The sequence below is a fragment of the Pholis gunnellus genome (assembly GCF_910591455.1).
Source record: "Pholis gunnellus genome assembly, chromosome: 22".
NCBI classification, from domain to species: Eukaryota; Metazoa; Chordata; class Actinopteri; order Perciformes; family Pholidae; genus Pholis; species Pholis gunnellus.
This window is the reverse complement of record NC_136549.1, coordinates 17,035,570-17,046,748: the sequence shown is the minus strand read 5'-3', so window position 1 is coordinate 17,046,748 and position 11,179 is coordinate 17,035,570.

Genomic DNA, 11,179 nt, shown 5'->3' with positions numbered 1-11,179 from the left:
CGTATTACCGAGATAAACATCCGTCTAAAGACTGCAGACACTTTAACGATAACTAAAACGGACATAAATGAGGTTTTAGACTTTAGTACAGAGTCTACAACACAAGATGTAAGACTAGACCCTAAACGTGACAGAGACATCTAACCAGAGAGCTTAAACCCTAAAGACAAATCAGATGACACGTAGGAAGAACACGAACAAAGACCGAGAGGAGGAACATCATCAGTGATCAGAACGACGGACGCCCTCTCCTCTCTCTGTCTCTAATGAGTAGTTTCAGTCTTGTGCTGTAATAAAAGGTTTGTGAGACACTATATGCAGCCTCCTATTCTGCTGCTGTCACGCCGCCTCTGTATACATGTGTGTGTGTGTGTGTGTGTGTGTGTGTGTGTGTGTGTGACAGATATTACCATATCAATGGTTCCCTCCTGATAGCTTCCTCCCACTTCTTCTCTCCCTTTCTTTTGGGACGTAATTGTGGCTGATTATCAGAGGAGCACTGTTATCAACACGCACAAACACACACACACAAACACACACAAACACACACACACACACACACACACACACACACAAACACACAAACACACACACACAGGAGAGAATCAGAGCAGGGAAATGTTGAAGCAGCAGAGAAATTCGTCTGTCGTGGAGAGAACAAAATAAACCGGTTTGCTGAACAGAGAATTCTGAAATAAAAGAGGAAGAAGGTACAAAATGGCAGACAGACAGACAGACGGACGGACGGACGGACAGACAGACAGACAGACAGACAGACAGACAGACAGACAGACAGACAGACAGACAGACAGACAGACAGACAGACAGACAGACAGACAGACAGACAGACAGACTAACATATATTCTTGGCCAGTAGGGGGCAGCATGTGTGTGCGTGTCCACATGATGAATGTAAAGCCTGGTGCACCCTGAGCAGTGTTTCCCAAACTTAATTAGAAAGACAAGACCATCGCGGCACATTAACAGCAGGCCTCATATATAAATCATGAGAAGAGCATTGACTGACTTCTTATTATGTCATTTTATCACCTTGAATAGATGGTCCAAACATTTGATGTGTTATGAATATAAACATGTCTTTAATACTTTATAAATAAGACCGAATCAATGCATTTAGCTGGTGTTAACCGGCGTTTTTAGGTCCTTCACGAGGTTTTGAAGCCTTGAGTTTGACATTATGGCCGTCGCCATCTTGGTTTTTGACCATCACCATATTGTTGTTTTGGACGTCGCCATCTTTGTTTTTGGACGTCGCCACCTTTGTTTTTGTAAGTCGCCATCTTGGTTTCTGAATGTCGCCATCTTGGTTGTTGGTTATATACGCTCGATAAGACACTTTTTTTGTTGAAATTCAGTTACTTCAGTCACTTTCATGAAGTGAAAACACGCTGGGAAAGGGTTAAAGTTGTCAAACAAAAACACGGACAACTCCCAGACCGGACCACACCGTGGTAGAGACCTGTCAATCACAAGGTAGCCCCGCCCTAAAGCATTCCCTGCTTTCTGGTGTATCTTTTTGTCTTTGACATCCAACAACATACCAGTTTATACATTTTTGTCTCCACTCACAGGGCAGAATACATTGACTATACTTAGTTATTTAGCTACAAGGCTGTTAAAGTAAATTCACACTCTCTCACTTTTCCTGTAAATGTGTGAACATGTGTCTCCAGTGTCTGTGTGTGATTGAAAATAATTGGCTCCGGCAGCAATTCACCACTTTGTCGACTTCCTGCAAAAATTCACAACTTGGCAAAAAAAAAAAAAAAAGAATCTCCAAGTAGCAACAGAATAACCGACCAATCACGTGGCCGCTTGATGCCAATCGGCAGGTTTTTATTTCCCACTAACGTCCCAAAGACGGACAGGTGACACGGACAGAGACTCTCCTCCCAATTAAAGTCTCATCATGTCAGCGAGTGAATAAGGTTTTCTGCTTCATTAGCTGGTCGTCCTGTTTGTCCAGTAATTAAATACCAATTAGCCCCGCCCCTCTTGTTATCTGGCTCATCTGATTGGTCGTTAGTGGTGTCAACGTCAGTCTGATCGAGGAGGTCGGACTGTAACGAGGAGATTTAAACAGATTCCTCCTCTCATCCATCCATCAAGGTTTTGACGTCTCTCGGCCAATCAGATGACTCCGTATCTCGTCACGTTAGAACGTCGCCACCAATCACAGAGCAGATCCATCACTGTGATGAACACTGCTGTGTGTGAGTCATTTCAGTTCATGTGTCACACTCAAAACTGCCAGAACACACTCACACACACACACAAACACACACACCTACCTACACACACACACACACAAACGTGTTTTGCTAGCAAACTGAGGTCTATCAACACTTCAGGTTTGTTCAAACACCAAACTCAATGTAAAAAATTCAGTTTTTATTGTATTTTTTATTCTTTTTATATACATTTATTCTACACTATGAAATATAAGAAATAAACTTTCAGCAGCCAAAAGAAACATGGCGTACAAACACCAACACATTCTCCGCCCAAATAAGTAAAATAAAACGAGCATGAATTTACAGCATTAATTGATTGTTGGTTGTTTTTGGTCTGAGTCCTTTAATTTTGGCCTTTCTGTTTAGTTAAAAGTTGATTAAATATGTACCGAACACTTTGAAATTGAAATAACAAAATCGCAAGCTACTTATACACTGAAGGTCCCGATCCAACATTATAGATTAGCTCCTAAATTTAAATTATTGATATATGAATAAAGGTTTAACTGGAGGAATGTGACTCCTGAAAACGATCTGCTACAGTCTCACTGAACACACACACACTGTAGTTTAGTTTGACTCAGTCCCACGTACATCAGTGATGATCGCCAGTGATGATGACTTCCTGTTGGACTACAACAATACATCATCTCTGCATCATTAAACTACAACGTTCCTGGTTCAGTTCCACGCTTCTTGAGAATATCTTAACTTGCCAATTAAAGGCAAAATATACCCAAAAATCCTAAAATAAAGAAAAGTATTCCCATCCGAAGTTCAACATTACAGACTGTCTTTTCCATTTCGTACAAAAGACTTCACAATAATTGAATTAAATGATTCCAGAAGAGAACCCTTTACACTTTAAACACACACACACACACACACACACACACACACACACACACACACACACACACACACACACACACACACACACACACACGTGTTAGAGGCTGTGAAGAGGAAACATCATTTATTCAATATTCCATTACCTTCTCATTTGAGGCGAGAGACTCATTTATTCTCATCAGGAGAGCGAGAGAGAAACAGGATATTGTGTATTAACTCCATCAGTGTAATGATGTGGAGCTTTTATATAAAGTTTATAATGAAAAGGCTGCACGTGTGTGTGTGTGTGTGTGTGTGTGTGTGTCGGGGTGGAGGTGATGCCTGACGAACATGTCTGTAGATCTCCCAGCAGCCACTGGGGGACGCTGCACGTCTGTCCATCAACACAAACTTTTGCTCAGCTCAGACTGAAGTGTTTCCTTCCTCCTGGCCTACCTCCTTGGCTCCTTTCCTTCTCTACATTCTTTTTGTCCTCAAATAATTTTTCTTCCGTTCCTCCTCCTTTGTTTCTCCATCTCCTTGTTTCCTACTTCCTTTTTTGCTTATCTACTTACATTGTGTCTGTTTTTCTTCTTCCTCTCCTTTCCTCCGTCCTTCTTTCCTTACCGGCCCTCTCCTTTCCTTCATTCCCTACAGACTCATTTATTGATGTTTTGTCATACTTCCTTATTTCCTGTTGAATCTCTTCCTTTCTTCTTGTTTCCTTTCCTTTTGTTTCCTTCTGTATTCTTTACTGCATTTCAATCTCATTTGTGTCCTCTTAGTCTCCCTTTACTGCCTCCTTGTCTCCTCAATTCCTTCACTACTTCCTCAATCCCCTCCATATCGCCTCCCTTCCTTCTTTCCTTTCCTACCTAGTGATTTTATTTGTATCTTTGTATTTTCTCACTTCCTTCCTTTCCTTGTTCTCCTTGTCTTATCCATCCGTGATCCTTTTTTAATTTCCTCATGTCTCCCTTACCTCCTCCTTTCGTTACCTAAGTCCTGCCCCCCTTTCCTTCTTCCTCTTCCCCTCAAACATTCCTTTTCTACTTTATAATTTCCTTCCCTACTTCCTTGTTTTCCTTTTGTTTCATGTCTTATTTACCTAAACATATACATCACCTCCTCCCTTCCTCATTTCCTTTCTCCTTAATCCCTCACTATTTCCTTCACTACTTCCTTATTTATGTTTCTATTTCCTCCTTCTCTTCTTTCCATCCTTCCTCCTTTCCTCATATTCTCTCCTATGCTTCCTCTTTGTTATTCCCACTTCCTTATCTCCTTCCATACATATCTCCTTGTGGCCATCTTTCATCTTCCACTTCAATGTTTCCATCGATATCTCCTCCTTTCCTTCTCCTGGCATGATATTCTTCCATACTTTTCTCATCTACTTTGTTTCCTCCTTTCCTTCATTCCCTTTTTTGTGCTCATTTCCTTCCCTGCCTCCTTCTCCTCCCAGGAACAGATGTGTCATTTCTCAGACTCTCCTCTAACTTCTAGCAGATAAATGAATGGGTGTGAACAGATGGGTGGCCTAGTTTCAGCCTCTGTCTCCTCCTCCTATCGATTCCTCTGTCCTTCTATCAATAACCCATCATGCATCCATCAGTCTGTGTGAAACAGGAGGAGGAGGAGGAGGAGGAGGAGGAGGAGAAGCTCTCTGAACCTCATACTGTATTAGATGCTTTAAAGATGGAATATATGATGAAGAAGAAACAGGAACTGTCTGAACTTTGGGTGAATTTTTTTGTCATTTAAGTGTTGAAGCTTGAATCCGTGTCACTGCTTCGCCAACTTTTTGACATGAAACTGCATTATTCAAAGAAGTTAACCCTGAACACACTGACTCATGTCACAGCTGGAACTGTGGACGATATTCACGATCTAACTTTTCTATTTCAGGGTTTGTTTTCTGCTGGAAGTGTCTAAATATGATGCTAACTAATAAACGTGTTATAAACTGTCATATTACTCTGTTTTTTACCTTCGCTTTTCACATTTTTCAAAGAGTAATAAGCACAACGAGCTTTCAGTGATTTAACACTCAAGAATACTGAGTTTTAGCCTCATTTATAATTAAAATATCTCAACAATTTGGCTCAGACGTTCAATAGTCAATAGTCCTAAATTCACGTTATTAATCATAAGGGAAAGTTAGATTCCAACAGAAGAAGAAGAAACTATTTTCCTGTTTTTAGGGAAAGAGGATGTCAGGTACAAAGTGTGTGTGTGTGTGTGTGTGTGTGTGTGTGTGTGTGTGTGTGTGTGTGCGAGTGTGTCGGCGGCACGTAAGCGGCTCAGCACAGAGCTCACAGACCTGTCCTAGGGGATTGTGGGTATTTTCATGTGTCAATTCACCTTAGCTTCAACATGAGAGAGTTCAACACCAACTCACACACACGTACACGCATGTACACACACACACACACACACACACACACACACACACACACACACACACACACACACACACACACACACACACACACACACACACACACACACCTACACGCGGGTCTCAGTGAGCTGTCAATCATCCAGAGACCCAAACAACACAGTGACCTCCCACACAGTCAACAATAGTGATTAATGATACACACGTTAACACAACAACACTGAATTCATACTAATGAGGGTTTAAAAACACCGTTTACTCACGTAAACTACATGTTTAAGAGTTTTCACCTCTCAGATAACCCAACAGATAAGTATTCAGTATTTTATTTGATGTGTATGCATGTGTGACTTTGTGCTATATCTTATATTATCTTATATTTAAGACTAACAGTGAGGACGTAAAGTTAAATCATTTAGTTTTCAACATGTTTCATGGTTTGGACATAACTGTCAAAGTTAGAATAAGGTTTAGGTTAATAAAGTTACCGTAAGAGGCTTTGTAATATATCATATTTATGTGTGTGTGTGTGTGTCCTAATAAGTGTGTATCCTTACTGTGTGTGTGTGTGTCAGACTGAGTGCTGGGTTTCCTCCAGCAGCAGGTGAGGTTTGACTGGAAAAGGTCAAAACTTCACATCCACAACACACACTTCACTGTGTGTGTGTGTGTGTGTGTGCTGCTATAACGAGACAGTCAGCCCTAACCTTTCCCATAACCCCCTGCTCACCGTGTAGCCCCGCCCCTAAAGCATCCCCTGCTTTATGGTCTGTTTGACTCTAAATGGACCATCATGTACTAAATGAACATCATGCTGTATTGAAGAAGACTTGAAACTAGAGATTGAGACCATAAACTCATGTTTACAATGTTTACTGAGGTAATAAATCAAGAGAGAAGTAGAGTCATTTTCTCATAGACTTCTATACAACCAGAGGAGTCGCCCCCTGGTGGACATTAGAGAGAATGCAGCTTTAACACATACCGACGTATAACTACATACTGTTTAAGTATTTATAGTATGAAGAACTTAAATATGCTATTCCGAACACAAATAAGGCTGCAAATTAGAAGTCCCATATACATTGCATTATTTCATATTATTGTATTGTAACAATGCATGCAATATTGTCCCTGTCCAGTAATTAAATATGGCCTGAAGAGCTAATGAAGATTGTATTTGTTTATGAATATGCCTCAAGGTGCCGGCTGAGTCATTAGAATGAAAAAACAAGAGAATAAGAAAATGATTTCTATGTAAATTAGCGCTCCTTGTGACTGATGATGGTCACAGTCTGTTCCACCGTTCCTGCTAGATTTTAAAAACTATTAAATATGAATTATGCTGGTGTTCAGCCTCTCTCTCTCTCTCTATGTGCAGCAGTATAACACGTCCTCTGTCACGACTGCCTGCAGGTCAGTTCCCGCCAACCCCCCCCCCCCCCCCCCCCCTCCCCCGTTCTTCTTCTCTCCCTCCTGCAGGAGGTGCATTGCTGAATTCAGATGGTCGGAATCCTCAGCAGCAGCAGGTTCCCTTTGATCCTCGTCTGAGTCGGGCCAGATTGGATGTTTTTTCTAGTATTTTATCACGATCTCAGTGTGTGTCTGCGCTGCTGAGGGCAGCGGTTATAAAACATGATCACAGATCTGAGCCACACGGGGAGACGACCAATCAGAGCGGCCTCGACTTCCACCATCTCATTCACGGAGCGATCGGAATGTCAAACTATTTTGTCATTGTTGTTATCTGTGCCCAGTTTTCTCCTCAAATGAGCCTTTTGGACCAAATAAACTCACCAAGTGAGGGTTTAACTCTTGGATTAAACTCAGGTTCTAGTCCCAGGAATCTAAACAAAAAAACAGGAGGAAACTTCAGAACTAAACTCAGGAACTAAACTCAGGAACTAAACTCAGGAACTAAACTCAGGAACTAAACTCAGGATCTAAACTCAGGATCTAAACTCAGGATCTAAACTCAGGATCTAAACTCAGGATCTAAACTCAGGAACTAAACTCAGGAACTAAACTCAGGAACTAAACTCAGGAACTAAACTCAGGATCTAAACTCAGGATCTAAACTCAGGATCTAAACTCAGGATCTAAACTCAGGAACTAAACTCAGGAACTAAACTCAGGAACTAAACTCAGGATCTAAACTCAGGATCTAAACTCAGGATCTAAACTCAGGATCTAAACTCAGGATCTAAACTCAGGAACTAAACTCAGGATCTAAACTCAGGAACTAAACTCAGGATCTAAACTCAGGATCTAAACTCAGGATCTAAACTCAGGATCTAAACTCAGGAACTAAACTCAGGAACTAAACTCAGGAACTAAACTCAGGATCTAAACTCAGGATCTAAACTCAGGATCTAAACTCAGGATCTAAACTCAGGAACTAAACTCAGGAACTAAACTCAGGATCTAAACTCAGGATCTAAACTCAGGATCTAAACTCAGGATCTAAACTCAGGATCTAAACTCAGGATCTAAACTCAGGATCTAAACTCAGGAACTAAACTCAGGATCTAAACTCAGGAACTAAACGCAGGAACTAAACTTGAGAACTAAACTCAGGATCTAAACTCAGGATCTAAACTCAGGAACTAAACACAGGATCTGAACTTGAGAACTAAACGCAGGATCTAAAGTGAGGTTTAAACTCAGAGAATTAACTTTAATTTAGGGCAAATCACTCAGGAACTAACAATGTACATTAAAAAAGAGGACAAAAGAAATAAAGAGACTAAACTGACGTGAACTTTTGGGAACTTTGACACTGACGATCTTAATTCAATCTACAAGTCAAACGTTTGGAATTGAAGTTGTAATTACATCTGATAAACATGTCAAACCGTCCTCTTCTATTCTTTGACTATAAACTAAGTTTTTTAAGTTTTCACAGGTGAATCTTTCATAAACTGCTCTTCTTCTCTGGTGGTCGACCTTGGCTCTCCTCTTTCGTCTTCTTCTTTTCCTGCTGCGATTATCTCCGGATCAGCGTAATTACAGCTCATTCATCTTTGCTGCCAGAACTCAAGGACTTAGACGACACACACACACACACACACACACACACACACACACACACACACACACACACACACACACACACACACACACACACACACACACACACACACACACACACACACTGCTCATTTCTCCTTGTTGCAGAAAGTTAATTTAGGGAAATGCTTCTTTAATTATGATTCATATCTGGGTCATTCATAAGAACCTCTTCAGACACCAAGTGTGAGTGTGTGTGTGTGTGTGTGTGTGTGTGTGTGTGTGTAGTCATAAAAGTTATCTGTTGGGACGAGGTCGTCTTACTTTGACCTTTTCTTCATATCTTTTTTGTTTAATATGAGGAGAGACGCTACAGGTGAAAAGGGTAAAAATAAAATGAACTATCACCATGAAACTTATTTGATTACTTATGTTAAGACATTTTATTTTAAATATGCAAATGAGGCATTATCTTATTAAATAGCTGTCAATTTAAATACATTTATAGGTTCAAAATTCTTGTTTCATTGTGTTGACATATTAGAGTCAAAGGTTTTTACGGAGGGGATTTTGGATATCTCTTTGTCTCACTCCATAAATCAGAAAATACTGCCATAATAATCAATGTTTTTATTAATAAATGTATAAATGAGTGTGTGAGTGTGTGTGAACCTTCAGCACATAGAGAGGAGTGAACGTGTGAAGTTTGGTGTGTGTAAGAGCTGCTGAAGTGGAGATTTATCATCAGAGTCTGAGAACAAACTCATTGAGAGAAAACGTCCTTTAAAGAGACATTTAGTTCATTACAGACATTTAGAGACTCTACAGGTGAAGAGTTAACACATGAACTCATAGAGATCACCATGAAGCTTCACCACTTCATCACTCACACTAAGAGGAGGAGTTATTGTTGTTTAAATATGCAAATGAGGCATTGTGTGATGGTAACTTTTGATGAATTTAGTAGAAATCTACAGACGCAAACAGACAAAGTAGTGAAATAAATGTTCTGTAGTCTGATAGAAGACGTGTTATGGAAGTAAAATACATCAAAACACGTTTCATTTGCCTGTAATTGTGTCGCTTCATTAAAAATGAAACATTATTTCAACCTTAATGAAGTCAAAAATCCAGAAATGTAATAAAGTTCGTGCCTGGCCGGCTTTGAACCTGCAACCCCCCGCAGTCAAATGAACAAATAGAATCAAACGGAACCTGAATTGAATTCAGAAGTTTCCAAACAAACAGTGTTTCTGATGTCGTGTTCACTGCCCTTCGTATCGCTCGCTAAACCATCCATCAAATTACTGCGGCAGCAGAGCATCCACCACACCATCCATCACCATCCATCACCATCCATCATCATCCAGAGGAAGCACAAGAGAGACTTCACAACCAGAGAGACAAGAGGAGAGAGAGAGGAAGGGAAGGAGAGAGGAAGGGAAGGAGAGAGGACGGGAAGGAGAGAGGACGGGAAGGAGAGAAGAAGGGGAAATAGTTAGAACGTGAAAGAAGAAATTAGGAGAGGAGGAGAAATAACAGAGGAGAAGAGGAAACTATGAGATGGTGGACAGGAAACTAATAGAAGAGGAGGAGAAGAGAGGAGAGGAAGGTGGAGAAGAAAAAGAAGAGAAAAAAGGAAAGGAAAGAAGGAGACCAAAGGAGGAGAAAAGATTGGAAGACACAAGGAAAAAGGGCGAGAAGTAGAGAGAAAGGAGACGACAAAGACAAGAGGAGGAAGGAGAGGAGAGAGGAGGAAGGAGAGAGGACAAGGGGAGATGAGGAAGGAGAGGAAGGTGTAGAAGAAAAGGAAGAGGAACGAAGTAAAGGAAAGAAGGAGACCAAAGGAGGAGACGAGATTGAAAGACGCAATGAAAGAGGGCGAGAAGTCGAGAGAAAGGAGGAAGGAGAAAGATGAGAGGAGAAAGGTAAGAGGAGGAAGGAGAGGAGGAAGGTAAGAGAAGGAAGGAGAGGAGGAAGGTAAGAAGAGGAAAGATAGAGGAGGAAGGAGAGGAGGAAGGAGAGGAGGAAGGAGAGAAAAGAGTGAAATGAATGAAACAGTGTTTCTGTGTTTCTGTCACAGAGGAAAGTGGAGAGCAGAATAATTCAGTTTTGCTGAAGTCAAGGTGAACTTGTAAATTGTGTTGTAATTCCCAAAACACGCACACACACACACACACACACACACACACACACGCACACGCACACACACACACAAACAGCAGCTGACAAAGAGGATGAAGGCAAATCCAGAGAGAGAAGAAATGACAAGAAGAAGGAGAGAGAGAGAGAGAAAGAAGATAAAACTATTCAGAGGAGAGGCAGTAAGTGTGTGTGTGTGTGTGTGTGTGTGTGTGTGTGTGTGTGTGTGTCGCTGCAGCCTGCATCCACTTCCTGTTTGTTTTATTTCCAAACATAAAAACTTCTTTCTCTCTGTAGGTTTTAAAACATAAACGTACTTCTCTCATTCTTCAGGTCAGCGGGAGGTGAGGAACAAAACAACATTATTTTCCAGCTTGATAATCTCCAGAAGCAGCGTGAAGGAAAACAAAGAGGACGTACGTGAAGCTATGAAGGAAACTACAGCACGGCCACGTGGGTACGAGTACCAAGTAAACGCTTCTGAGCATCACTAGAAACGTAAAGCCGAGGCAGCCAATCAAATCGAGCAAGAGGCGGGCTT